The sequence below is a fragment of the Bombina bombina genome, chromosome 2 (assembly GCF_027579735.1).
Source record: "Bombina bombina isolate aBomBom1 chromosome 2, aBomBom1.pri, whole genome shotgun sequence".
In the NCBI taxonomy this organism is placed as follows: domain Eukaryota; kingdom Metazoa; phylum Chordata; class Amphibia; order Anura; family Bombinatoridae; genus Bombina; species Bombina bombina.
The window spans coordinates 322,091,312-322,106,750 of record NC_069500.1 but is presented as its reverse complement, the minus strand read 5'-3'; positions in this window follow the sequence as shown (position 1 = coordinate 322,106,750).

The window sequence follows — 15,439 nt, the reverse complement described above, 5'->3', positions numbered from 1 at the left end:
GTCAGAGCTTTGAAGCAGGACAGGAATTTGAGGTTGAGGGCAAGGTGTTTTATGTTCACATCAAGACAGAAAGGCAAATCCCCAGATTTATATTTCCCTTACTTGGCTTAGGAATAGCCGCTAAATATTTCACCATAGCCCTGTGTAACTTATCTTTAAACTCAGGAGTAAAGTCAGTAGAGGCTGCATAATATATACTGGAACAAGACATAATTCCTTAGAGGACATAGAAGGAAGTGGCTTATTTGCATGCCAAAATTGAGGTAGACAACTATTGCAAAGTTGATTGACCTGGCACATTGGAACAGATTTGCAAAACAGACACAAAAATATACAGGGAGAGGTATCCGTAGGATACTCTTCCAAAGTGTTTGACATAGTTTCAGTGGAGACAGATTCACTGGGTTCCATTATGTGCAAAACTCACAAGTATAGCAGTATGAACAACACACATACACTGATAAAATGTAATGGTAGAAAGCCCTCTACACTTGCCAATTTACACCCCTGACAACTGCAAAGTACATAAAGGGTAAGGTAATACATAGGCCCTATAAAAGAAACTGACAAAATGCCCCACCTGGCAGCTTCTACGTGGATACTCACCCCCCCCCCCCTCCACCAGTGACAGGATGAAAAATTGAGGCTGATTACAGAAGAAAAAGGCAGACAGATGCTTTGAAGGTCTTTTCCTCCCTGCAAAGCTGAGGGGGTAAGGCTACCACCCAGAACAAAGCCATTGCCTCAGGCAGGCAATAAACAGTAAAAAAAAAGCCCATAATAATGATATAGAGAAAAAAAAAACAAATACATACCCCAGAAACCTTCCCTATATGCAGCATAAGCTAACCGGATGCTTAATCAGGGAACCACTGATTGCACACAGCAGTCAGCAGTTTTCTTAAAGGCCCTATATCAGGAGTGAAAAGTAGTGTCACAGGGCTGCTAAAGGGTGCCCTCCTAAGTGATGTAGGGCTGCTATGTTCCTGATTTATTTAAAAAAGTGTGTCAGTGGGAGATCAGGCTAAGTCCTCTGGCTATGCTGTACCTGTGTCAGAGTACCTTCTAATAGCCTGTGGGCCATGTCTGTGCTGTGGAAAGTGGCTTACCTGAAGTAGCACCCTTCCACCGGCTTACCAGTCAACAAACTGCAGCAGTATCCACTAGAGAGCCCATCAAGTGCTTGTACATATACAGAAGAGGAAATACCATTATCCCACAGGGGAAGGCTAAGGGACATGTCCCAGTGATGCATGAGGGTATTTATGGATGAAATCTCATGGGAGATAATGGGCACATATCAGCATATTCCTATGTCCCTGTATCATTCAGCTTTCTGGAAATCTCTTCTGTCTTATTTGTGAATGATATGACCCAGGGATAAAGGGTCTCACATGGATCTGAGCTCCCAAAAATTAATCCATAAGTAAGTAGCTGAAACCCCTCTATTGCTGTCCTTCTCCTGAGAGGCCAAAGAACAAAACTGAGAAGAGATGGGAGGGAATTTAAGATTGTGTAGGTTCTTGGTCTCCTCACATTGGCGGGAATTATATCCCACGTTATGGACCCTAAGGACTATCATTATTATATTTAAAGAACATAGATTGCATTTAGTAAAAATACATATACAATCAAAATGAGAAAAGTGTACCTAGTTTTAAAATGTATTTAATATGTTTGAGATATTTTATTCCTACTCATTTTGTGAAAAATATAATAAGATGCAATTTAATACCAATTTTGAATGAAAAATGTAAATATAGAATTTTTTACTTTTTTATTGAAATATTTTGGAAATTTTTAAAATGCCTTGCTCTCCTGAAAAAGAAAATAAACATAATTTATGCTTAGCTGATAAATTAATTTAAAGTATAATAATAATTTATTTCATGGTGCTAAGAGCCCAGGATCCATTACCTTCCCTACCACTAGGAGGAGGCAAAGATTTCCAAACCCAAAGAGCTCTTATAACCCTCCCCACCTCTATGGTAGCCAGTCTGACATATAACCAAACAAAAAAAGTAGGAAAATAAATAAAGAGCAAACAAAATATAGGATCTGGGGAAAAAACATTGCCATAACATATGAAACCAACACCAAAAAAGAAAACATAGTGGGGTCTCATGGACACCACCATGAAAGAAATGAATTTATCAAGTAAGCATAAATTATGTTTTCTTTCATAAAGGTGTTAAGAGCCCACGATCCATTACTCCTAGGAACCAATACCAATGCTGTGGAGAGTTTACAAGTAATAAAAAGATGGGTGGGATAGAAAACATATTTTTCCATCAAGAAACTAAATCCACAACCCTAAAAAGAAAGTAGATATATCCTTTCAATATAAATATATCTCTCTCTATTTTTTTTTTTTTTCATGCACTTAAAAACACACTGAAAAACTACTCACAGGCAAAAATGATCCAGAAACAACAGCCTGAAGGACATTTCTACCACAAACTGTTTCAGAGGAAGCGAAAACATCATAATGGTAGTAATAGTATGCAAAGAAAACCAAGTAGCTGTCTTCCAAATTTGGTCATTCTTGAAAGCCCAAGAAGTAGCTATTGATCTAGTAGAGTGAGCAGTGATCCGATTATAAGGATTCTGCCCCTCCAAGTAAGCCTCACAAATCAAAAGCTTTTACCATGAAGCCAAAGAAACAGCAAAAGCCTTCTGACCTTGTTTAGAACCAAAAAAATGAACCAACAAAATTGAAGTTTGCCTGAAATCCTTGGTAACATCGATATAATACTTCAAAGCAATAACCATATCTAGATTATGAAGCCTTTCTGAAGAATTTTTAGGATTAGGACAAAAGAAGGAACAACAACAATTTCTTTGCTTAGATTCTCAGGGGACACAACCTTAGGAAGTAAATTAAAATTGGTTCTTAAAACTACCTTACCTTGATAAAAACAAATATGGAGAATCACAAGAAAAAGGAGAAAGTTCAGAAACCCTTCAAAAAGAGGCTATAGACAGAAGAAAAAGGACTTTCGAGGAAAGAAACTTAATGTCCACACTATTTCAAGGAGGAGAAGATTCAAATCTCAAGAAGGAGAAATTAGTTTAATACGCACCAAAGCCTGAACAAAACCATGAATATCAGGAAGATTAGCAATCTTCGTGTAAAATAAAACAGTAAGAGCAGAAGTCTGACCTTTCAAAGAACTGGCAGATAAACCTTTATCCAAACCCGAGCCAACCTTAGCATTTGCGGGACCCTGTGCAAGATACATTTGTGGGGCTCCTTATCCCAGTGCCCTTTTTCCCCTCCCCTGTATGTCCAGCCCCTTGTATGCCCCAACCCTTTGCCAACAGTCAGTGATACCTATATAAAGAATAACACAAAATATTAGACCTCCTGATACCATAAACACTTCTCATAAACTAAATACAACATATTCATTGCACCATCACATAACCTCACCGGTATCATTGTGGGGCCCCCCAAAGAGCTTAGACCTAACCATTCAATCTCCATGCCATCAAGTTTAGAGATTTCAGATACTGATGGAAAATGGACCATGACAAAAAAGATCTAACCTTAGAGGAAGAGGCCAAGGAGAGTAACTGGACATCTGAATTAGATCCGCAAACCAAACTCTATGAGTCCAGGCTGGAGCAATTAGAATCACAAATTCTCCTGCCTGATCTTGGAAACCACTTTGGGAAGAAGCACCAGAGGTGGAAACACATAGGCCTGCCAAAAAGACATATCATCCACAAACTCAACATGAGGATCCCTTGTCCATGCATAATATCTTGGAAGTTTGTTGTTCAACCAAGAGGTCTAAAGTCAAGTCTACTTTCGGGACACCCCAAAGTTCTACAGTCTGATTGAATATGTCCAGATGAAGTGACCATTCCCTGGATGAAGGAACTGACGACTGAGACCCCCAAACAGCTCCCCATCCTGAAAGACTTGCATCTGTAGTGATCACAGACCAAATAGGAGCAAAAGAAGCTCCCCCCCAAAATAAGCTGTTGATCCAACCACCAAGTGTGATGATTCTCTTTACAGCCTCACATAAAATATGATTCCCACCGTTGAGTTTAGGGAATCCGTTATTTTGCTCATAGACTGTAAAGGTAAGTAATAACGGAAATTGGTTCAAGGAACCACAGCTCAATTATCCAGGAGCTGAGTAACAAAAGTAAATTGTTAACATATATATACAGATCGAAGTATGTGCCTTAGAATGTATTAACTTGAGTTACAATATAGCAGAAAGTCCAGCAACCTTTAAAGAGATAACAAGTAGGAATGAATAAGAAGAACTGACTGACTTGAAAGATAAAAGTCCAGTGTATGCTCAAATCATTCAGGCAGGAATGCAGAGGTAATACTTATTGACACAAACTTACAATTCCGGATAGGTTCAGTGGAGATCAGCTAATTGTGACGTCCCTGCAAACCATAGATGGAGTGGTGCAAACAATTGCAGTCTTGTTAGAAAGAATCAGATAGAGAAGTTTTTACCACAAAGCTGATCCTGCAGTACGGAGTAATCCTGAGGGCTGTGTGGTAGACAAGTAGTTGCTATTATATTGAAAACGGAGAGCTGGTGAATTCCGGAGCAAGTCAGAGGCTTTCAGGATGTGAGTTGGAGCTGGTAAAACTTCCTGTTGATGTGTAGATTGAGCAGGTACTAAGACTCGAAGAAAGTGAAAATACTGTAAAATAAAACACAGGGTTAGACTGAAAATATATGTAGCTAATATGCAGAGAAACTCTCCAGCAGAGAGGGGCAAGATAGCTGTTAGGAATACTGAATGCTAACAAATTACCAAGCACCTGTGAACATGGGAGGTGCCTTTTTATAACAGGAAAAGTAATTCAGAGAATCTCTGAGCCTTAAAGGTAAAGTAACCAACACGAATATAGGGGTTATATGACACCAAGTGGCCTATTTATTAAAGGTCTTGTGGACCTGATCCGACAGTGCGGATCAGGTCCGCAAGACATCTCTGAATGTGGAGAGCAATACGCTCTCCGCATTTAACATTGCACCAGCAGCTCACAAGAGCTGCTGGTGCAACGCCGCCCCCTGCTGACTTGCCCGCAAGCAGGGACTTGGCCACAAGCAGGGAGGTGTCAATCAACCCGACCGTACTCGAACGGGTTGATTTCCGGTGATTCCTGTCCGCCTCATCAGAGCAGGCGGACAGGGTTATGGAGCAGCGGTCTTTAGACCGCTGCTTCATAACTGGTGTTTCTGGCGAGTCTGAAGACTCGCCAGAAACACAGGCCCACAAGCTCCATTCGGAGCTTGATAAATGGGCCCCCAAGGCAGAGACTGTCTTGTCTTGAAATCCCAAAAAATCTTCTGAGACAACAAATTATGATCCGTGCACCACTGTCGAAGCATACAAAGCTGAAGTGGTCTCATATGAAGATGAGAAAATGGAATAGCATATGAGGCTGCAATCATAAGACCTAGGACCTCCATACACAGAGCAACAGTGGGAAACTGGAGAGATTGAAAATTTTGTCAGGCTGAAACCAATTTCAGTCTTCTTTGATCTGATAAGAGACAATCTTATGGAGACTGAGTCTATCTAGAAACCCAGGAAGAAAACTCTTTAACAAATTGATCCTCCAAACAAAACAAAGTCTGTTGGTGTGAGATTCTGCTAAATGAAAAGATGGAGCTAGTACCAAGATATTGTCCAGTTAAGGAAACACAGCTATTCCTTGGTTTCTGATGACCGACAACAGAGCCCCCCAAAACCTCTGTAAAGATCCTTGGAGCTGTAGCCAGACCAAACAAAGGAGCAAGAAAATGAAAATGCTTGTCAAGAGAAGCAAATCTCAGAAACTGAAAATGATCTATGTGAATTGGAATATGAACGTAAGCATCCTTTAAATCTATTGTGGACATAAAAGTCTCCATTTTGAAATACGGGGCTCTGACAAACTTGTTCAAAGCTTTTAGATCTAACACAGGTCTGTAAGTTCCCTCTTTCTTAGGAACCATAAAGAGATTTGAATAAAATTACTTTCCCTGTTCAAGAAGGAACCAGAACTATTACACCCATAGATTCCAGAACCAGAACTAAATAAAGAAAAGCCTGAGCTTTCAAAACAAATTCAGAACATTTGACAAAAGAAATCTTCCTCTGGGAGGTCTTACTCTGAAACCTATCCAATGATCTTTGGAAATTATATTGAGTGTCCAATAATCGGACACATTCCGAAACCATGCCTCCTGAAAGAGACTTAACTTGTCCCCTACCAGAGGATCTGGATTGGGGGCCGCACGTTCATGCGGACTTGGAAACAGGAGTGGACTTACAACAGGAGTTAAAGCCTTAAATCAACCCTTATATTTCTTATCTTGAGGTAGAAAAGCTCTCTTACCACTAGTAAAAATGGAAATAATATAATCTAAATCTGTTCCAGGCAAGTTCTATCCTTGAAAATAAATATTCAAGAGTCTAGACTTAGAAACTGCATCAGAAGATCAAGACTTTAACTATAAGGCTCACCTAGAATGGACAGACATGCTTTTAGCATTAATCCTAATGATATCCAAGATATCATCTTCAATAAAGGAATTAGCACATTTAAGCAAACCTAAAAGGTTAAGAAAATCTTCACTATCCGAATTCTCAGAAACCTGATCAGAAAGATTATCTAACCAAACGGAAGCAGCAGCAGAATCATCAGCAATAGCTGGTCTGAAAAGATAACCGGCCTGTAGAAAAGCCCTTATATGAAAGGATTAAAGTTTACTATCCAAAGGGTCTTTAAAAGAAGAGTTTTCCTTTAGAGGGATATTAGTATGTTTAGCGAAAGTAGAAATGGTACCGTCCACCTTAGGAATAGTTTCCTAAAGCTCAGGTTTTAAACCTTGCAGGTTTAGACCATTCTTTAGAAATAATTCCAGCCATTGCATAAGCCACTGGAAAAACCTCAGCTTAGCTGGTTTAAAATTAGAAATTAAACGACTAGAAAAATTTCTAAAGTAAGAAAAACCTCCTTCAATAAAGAACGAATGTGACCAATCTTAAATAAAAGGAAGAAGCAGGCTCTGAATAAGAGACAGGACCTTGATCATTAGAAAATAAAACACCTTCAGAAGCCTCATGAGACACAGAAATATTACTATTAGTTGAAGAAATATCTTGTAATGACCTTTTACGTTTACTTGAAAGTGGATTGACTGCCAACATTTCAGACACTGTAGCCTTAATACAAATATAATAAAAAGTTAATGTAAAGTTAAAGGGACAGTTCACCCAAAAATGTTCTCCCATTTAAATTGTTCCCAATGATCCATTTTACCTGCTGGAGTGTATTACATTGTTTACAAGTAGCTCCTTTACCCCTATTTTGGCCTTTGAAATAGCTGATTTAGCTTGTGGTATCCCAACCTATACTGGAAATTTTGATACTGGAGTCTGGGCTATTGACAAGCCTAAGTAAACACAGCCAGCAGAAGAAATGACACTCCCAGTGGGGTGCAGGATAGTTAAGTAAAAACATGATAATTTTCCATTGTTCTCTCTATGTATTGAGCTTTAGTTTTCCAGACAAATATAAGATAAGGAAGCAAGTGTGTGTACATAAAAGTGATAACATAATGAGATATGATATTACCTGAAGCTCAACCCATTGTAATAGGCTGTGGTTTAAAAGCTCTTGTGAGCTGCTGGTGCAATGCTGAATACGGCGAGCGTATTGCTCGCTGTATTCAGCGAGGTCTGGCGGACCTGATCCGCAGTGTCGGATCAGGTCCGCCAGACCTTGATACATATGCCCCTAGAAGTCTTCCTGAAATCTTTAGTAGCTTCAACATAATATTTCAAAGCTTTACTACATCCAAAGAATGTAAGGATCTTTCCAAAGAATTCTTAGGGTTAGGACACAAGGAAGGGACAACAATTTTTCTACTAATGTTGTTAGAATTCACAACCTTTGGTAAAAATTTAAATGAAGTCCACAAAACCGCCTTATCCTGATGAAAAATCAGAAAAGGAGATTCATAAGAAAGAGCAGAAATCTCAGAAACTCTTCTAGCAGAAGAGATAGCCAAAAGGAACAACACTTTCCAAGAAAGTAGTTTAATGTCCAAAGAATGCATAGGCTCAAATGGGGGAGCCTATAACGCCTTCAAAACCAAATTAAGACTCCAAGGAGGAGAAATTGATTTAATGACAGGCTTAATACGAACTAAAGCCCAAAGGAGGGTGAAACATGTCGCTTGTTTATGTGGCATTGCAACACTTTATTATCTATTATATACATCAGTTCTATGTTATTGAATGCTACTTAACCCGGGTTAATATTTTCATCAAATTTCTCTCTAACAAATTTGACTTTATTTGTAGTGTGGAAGGAATTGGATACCCCACTACATTGCTGGCCTGTGTGTATGACACTAGATGCAGGTAAAAAATCAATTTGCTACAACTGCGGATCAACCTGACAGTTTGTTCTATACGCACTGTCACTCTGCTAACAGAAAACGACGAACAAGGCGTGACATCAGACGCCATCCAACACGTGGTTGCAGTTTGGAACACAATTCAATAAAAAGCCGCAGGCACGGGGACTTCCGGTGGGCGGGCTTAGAGGTAACAGCTCTGGCGCAGAGCTCTGTGCCAACTACAAGAATAAAGTGAGAACTTACTCTAAATTTTATAGCCCGAGCCTATTTGCCCTAGACAGGGACCGTGTCTGGGCTCTAGAGAGGCAGGCATTATACATCTGCCCCCACTGAAGTCCGTCTTCCAACTGTCTAAGGGGAAACCAGGCAGACGGCGCAAGGAGAGCGGCGGTCATCTTGGCCTAGCACGAATAAGGAGGATAAGCTGAAATTGCGAGCTAGCTGGTGAGTTCCCTGCACAAACCTCAGAGCGGGTGGAAAGAAGCACCGGCGACTCACTGCCCGGATCGGAAGCTGTACTCTGCCCTTTACTGAGCTCCACAGGCTGGAGAGGTGACACGGCGAGAAGCCACGTGGCGCTGGAGGCGCGAACGCAACTGAAGAGTCAAACAAGGAGGGCGCAGTTTTACAGCAGCCTGTAGACATACCGCAGGTGACAGAAGCATCGGAGCATTTGGCACTGGCTCCCGGTCTCCTGGATCTGCTCTGCATACCGCCATCAAGTATAGCGGAGCAATGAGGGTACCTGCCCGTACTGGGTAAGCCTGCTGAGACCAGACCGTACTGGGTAAGATCGTGCTGTGTATACATACGGCCTCAATTTTCTTGATAATCTGGTGGCGGTGAGGAGGCTTGGAGGTCTCTCCCATGGGACACCTCTGAATGAGGGGATTAATAGGGCTCTCTGGACTGCACATATAGATCATCTGCCCCCCTGGTACTTTACTTAATAACATTTGGAGCTCATTGTATAGTGGCACCCGCTAATGACTTTTTGGATTCTACCTAAGTCTCTGTAGGGAGGTGGGCTGTAATGGGGTCGGCTCAGAGGTCTGGGAACTACAAGTGCTACGTACTGCATAAAATCCTGCTTTGTCCTAGCCCTCAGACACTGGCCTTTCTGATCATATTTAAACTTGCTGGATATAAGATGTACTGCATGGGCCTAGGAGCCCACTGAGGCCTGAACATTAACTTTCTAAGAGACTTTTCACCTGCAGGAGCCCCCAACAAGTTGCTTGAAATCCCCTGTAAATTGCTGCCTGGAAAGGAGTTATTATTCTACTCTCTTGACTGTGTGCAAAGTATGCTTTAGTCACTCTTTTGTTTTGCAGGTTGAATTGTATTTATGGACACACAGACTGTATATTTTGCACTGTATTGATATACTCTGGGTACTGCTGGCTCATTTTGTGTAATTATATATAAATCAGGCCTGCCTGATAGCGAGATTATAGAGAGTCTGTGTTTTGCTGTGTACTGCATGCTGCTTTAACCATCTCTTTGCTTTGCAGGTTGAATAACATTTATTGGCACACTGATTGTATATTCTGACATGTACTGATGTATTATCTATACTGACTGTTCATTTAGTGTATCAACTGTCTGATTTGTGAGAGTAGTTGGGGGAGGCATTTTCTGGGCTGCATATTTGTCCAATACCCAAGCTAGCAAATAGAAAGTGGATAGTGTATGGAGAAATTTCTAGTACCAAACAAAATAGCGAGCAGGAATAAAAATACAGATCGCAGAGCTAAAGTAGGATCTGATGTAGGTACCCAGGCTACCTCTTTTGACCCTATCCCAGAAAGCCATGCCCTGGACCCGCACCCTATAGTAAAGCAAATATCCACCCTTTTTTTTACCTAAGATAGAAAATTTGCAAAAAGGGGTTGACACGCTTGCGGAGGAAGTAAAGCAATTTTCGACAAGAGTGTCGGAGGTAGAGGGGAGGGTGTCAGATCTAGAGGACACGCAAAAAGTCAACACTAATAAACTGATAGCCCTGGAGAAACACACTGTAGCTCTTCAACAAAAGATTGATGATCTAGAAAATAGATCACGGCGGAATAACCTCCGCCTGTTAGGCCTGCCTGAATCCATCAAAGCAAATGATATCTTGAAATTTGTTGAAACTACTCTCCCATCTTTGATAGAGATCCCTACTGACACACTAATGCGTAGTGTAGAAAGAGCACATAGGGTAGGCCCAGAAAGACCGGCCATGGATCGCAATGCACAAGCAAGGCCTGTAATGATAAAATTCCTTCATTTTCAGACTAAAATGGCAGTCCTTAGGGCGTATCGAAGGATGGGGGAAGTGTCTTTTGAGAACTCTAGGATTCTACTCTTCCAGGATTACTCTGCAGATCTAGTGAAACAGCGCAGGGAGTTCTCAACAATCTGCTCTAGATTACACAGAGAGGGTAGACAGGCCTATTTACTCTACCCAGCTAAGCTAAAAATTGCCACCCCTAGAGGTCCTAAATTTTTTTACTCTCCGCAGGCAGCACAGGAGTTTTTGGATGCAGAGAATGGCTCCAGGAGTCCTAGATATGCTAGAGGGGGAGAGGGTTAGGGAGGGATTTTCTGTACAGAACAAGGTGAGGCCCTTATTATCTAGTTTTGTCTATGACTTATGCAGATAAAACAAGGTGGAGATAAGAAAAGTTGCTATACCTGTGCGCAGGTCAAGAGTTTGTTCTTATGGTTATGGTTCATTATGCAGTTGGGGGGGGACATGTTCGATAGACATATTTTAGTTAAATGTCTGGGAAGCTTTCCCAGGCATACTCTGGAATGGAGGGGTTCAGGACAAGTAAGTTATAAAAGGTTAAGGACACCAGGCGATTCCGCTGCAGGATTGTCTCTGCTCTATATATCTTTGTTGCTTCTTTCATTTAGGACGAATAATGGAGTCATCAATGTGTTTAATGGTGCAGCCCTGCAGGCTCGCAAGTATAAATGTTACTGGTATATAGACAGGCATATGCTTTTAGAGAAAAATGGTTGGGCGAAACTTAAACTTATCCAATGTTGTCTATTAACATTGCTTTTGTACAGGTTGTATTATGATGAATGGTATCCTTGCACCTCTGGAACCGATGGACTGGCACGAAGATGGGTGAGGAATTTTCTTTACTACCCTTTTTTCTTTACTACCCTTTTTTTTTTCTCTCTCTTACGCTGAGGATCACATTAAACATTAACATTTAGTATATACTCTTGGAATGTAGGGGGTATACACTCCCCAGTTAAGCGAAAGACTATACTCTTAGAAAGAAAGGTGCAGACATCGCGTTTTTACAGGAGACACATCTCAATGACACAGAACACGCTAAATTACAAAGGGACTGGGTTGGCAGGGTGGAATTTGCGTCTTATAAATCAGCCAGCAGAGGGGTGGCTATCCTGTTTGGGAAAAAATTAGAGATGGATGACGTATCGGTAGTAACTGACCCAGAGGGACGATATATTATAGTTTGCACTACAATTGCGGGCAAGAGATACACGTTGTGCAATATATATGCACCCAACAAGAAAGACAGATCATTTTGGGAAGATTTGATTGAGGTACTGACTCCATTCTTGGATACTCCTATCATACTAGGGGGTGACTTCAACCTCGCCCCCAATTCTCAATGCGACAGGCTTAGGGACCAGAGTAGACAACTTGGGGGATTGCAGACCAAGGTCAGTTGCAAATTTGAAGTGGATACATTTCAATCTCTGACATCTGCTCTAGATATCGTGGATATTTGGCGCAAGCTGAATCCGGATGGTAGAGACTTTACGTGTGTCTCCAGATCCTCTCCCACTATGTCACGTATAGATCTATTCATGGTCTCGAACTCCTTGATTCCCCAAGTGGTGGATACTAAAATAGGGGATGTGGTGGTTTCTGATCATGCCCCTGTGGGGCTCTTCCTAGACACACTGCCCCGGGCGTCGGGGCGCAGGACTCTTAGATTTCCCCAATACCTATTGATATCCCAAGAGTTTCAACAATATATGGAACAGGCTTGGGATGACTTTCAAACTAATAATGCACAGCATCGCTCGAACCCAGAGCTCTTCTGGCATACAGCCAAAGTAGTGCTAACAGGTGATATTCTAGCCTTCCTGTCACGCAGGAAAAAACTGCACACAGAGAGGCTGGAGAGGCTGAGAGAGCAGTTGGCGGATAAGTTCCGTTTGTATAGGTCCTCACCCACACTGGTTAACCACCAGAAGTATATGGATACGAAAAAAGAATATGATGCGCTATTGGCGTATCAAGCCTCACAAGCCCTCTTGAGAACTAGGGGTAGATACTACCGCTTTGGGGATAAATCGGGCAGACTGCTGGCCTCCCTGGTCAACCTGAAATCCTCCACTCATTTCATAGCGGCCATTAGGTCAGGGGGCACTCTGGCTAAGGACCCTAAACGAATAGTGGAGACGTTTGCCTCTTACTATTCTGACCTCTATGCTAGCAACAAGGGGGACACAGAGGAGACTAGACGGGCATTTTGGGACTCTATCGAGTTACCACAGGTGTCGGACGACCAATTGAGTAAGCTTAATGCACCTGTTTCTAGGGAAGAGGTGGATAGGACGATCATGACTTTGAATTTGGGCAAAGCAGCAGGCCCAGATGGGCTGCCGATCGAATTTTATCGGTTACTAAAAAACAGAGGGATCCCTGTGCTCACTGATCTTTTTCAGAACTATTTCACGGAAGCTAGTAAACCAACTAAGACCTTCACGGCTGCTCACATCACTCTTATCCCTAAGGCGGGTAAAGATGCACTTCTCCCGGAGTCTTACAGACCCATATCGCTACTGAACTCTGATGACAAGATCTTGACTAAGTTATTAGCGGAGCGTCTTAAATTTATATTACCAGACTTGATACACGAGGATCAGACCGGCTTTATGGTAGCGAGATCCTCGGTGGTAAACGTACGCAGAATCCTGCAGGTGCTACAACACTTTTGGAGTCTGAAACAATTGGGGGAAGGGGGGAAGCTCCCGGAGGCCTTCCTGCTGTCCTTGGACGCAGAGAAGGCCTTCGATAGGGTGGAATGGGGACACTTGTTTCATACTTTGTCCAGGTTTAACTTCTCTGGGTCCTTTGTCTCTTTTATCACCAATTTATACTCTTCACCTATAGCTAACATATGCGTTAACAACCTATTCTCGTCTGACATAATATTGCAAAGGGGTACAAGACAGGGGTGCCCGCTGTCTCCTTTGTTGTTTAATTTGGCACTGGAGCCACTGGCAATTAAATTACGTCAAATCTTCCCAGGCATTGAAGTAGCGGGTTACTCCCAACATCTCACACTATATGCAGACGATATGTTGCTATTTGTACAAGACCCTAAGGTGCACGTGCCGTCTATTGTGCAGGCGTTGCGAGATTTCGGGTCCTTCTCGGGCTATAAAGCCAACATGCAAAAGTCAGAAATCTTATGGCTGCACAGGGGTGAAGGACCGGCGCAAAAGTATCCGTTCGCAGTGGCGAACCAGGTGATTACCTATCTAGGTATTCAAATCCATGTGAACCCCAACAAGCTATATTCCATTAACTTGGCCCCCTTATGCGCAAAACTCTGCTCCCAGATGAAAAGCTGGAAGTCACTACCCATATCGCTAATGGGACGCGTCAGCCTTATCAAAATGGCGATCCTCCCTCCTCTTTTATATCCCATGCTCATGCTGCCTCTACTGCTTAATAAAAATGATGTGAAATCTTTAAATTCTGCAATGCGCTACTTTGTATGGCGTGGAGGCAGACCACGTATCTCAGCAACAAAATTATCCATGAGTTATCTCAATGGGGGGCTAGCACTGCCGGACTTCAGGCAATACAATTGGGCGGCCATGATTCGCCTGGTACTCGACTGGCAGATAGGCACGGGCCACTTTTATAGAGTGGATTTGGAGAGAGCAGTGTTAAAGGGTATATCTCTAGCCTACCTGCCGCACTTATCAAAATCGGGAGCGGCTAAATTGCTGACTGGGAATCTTCTATACCAGGACCCTATGAAAGCCTGGCACTTAGCTCATAAGTATCTAGGTAAGGTGAATATGGGCTCTCCATATCTACCACTTAGTGGCAATCCGGATTTTCCGGCAGGTATGGACACAAAACCATTTCGCTCCTGGGAGCAACTAGGCCTGACGAGCATAAATGCGCTGATAGATCCACTGATGAAAACTGTGAAATCCTTTGCAGCTCTGCAGAGGGATTATAATATTCCGCAAGCCCATTTCTACGCGTACCTCCAGGTGCGCCACTATGTGAATAAGATAATAAGGGAGGAGCCGGGCTTTTGGGAGGGCTCACCATTTCGCCTGTCACAGGCCTTATTCAAAATGGGGAGGTTCTCTTTATCTGAGATCTACCAAACTCTCTTACAGAGACGAATGCCGCACACACATCTGAGCTTTGTGGAAGGCTGGCAGAAAGAGGGATTTCAGGATATCACGTGGGATGAGGTCCGGAGGGGGCTAGAGAGAGTCAAAAAAGCCACCCTATCGGCGAATTTGCGGGAAACCCAAATAAGGTTCATACACAAAGCGTATATGACCCCCAAGTGTCTGGCTAAATGGATACCGGATTGGCCCAATAAATGTTCTAAGTGCTCCGCGGAATCTCCTGGCCTGTTGCATTGTATATGGGAGTGTCCGAAAGTGAGTCAATTTTGGAGTAAACTACAATACTGGGTTAAGACAAAAATGGGTTCTTCTTTTGAATTTACAGCTAGGGCGGTATTGTTTATGCAGTGGGAGCAACAGTACAGACAGACTGACTCAGAATTGACCTTATTTATTCTGCTGGCGAGGAAGTGTTTACTTAATCACTGGACAACTAACAGGGCACCTACAATGGTTTATTTCAAAAACATGCTAAGAACACAACTATTTATTGAACAAGTAGACGTTAGGGTAGACGTGGGTAGCCGACTAAGTTCATTTCTGCGGAAATGGCGCAGATTGATTCTAACATTTGAATTGGAGATACAAAGGCAAGTCCTCCTCCCCTTTCGTAA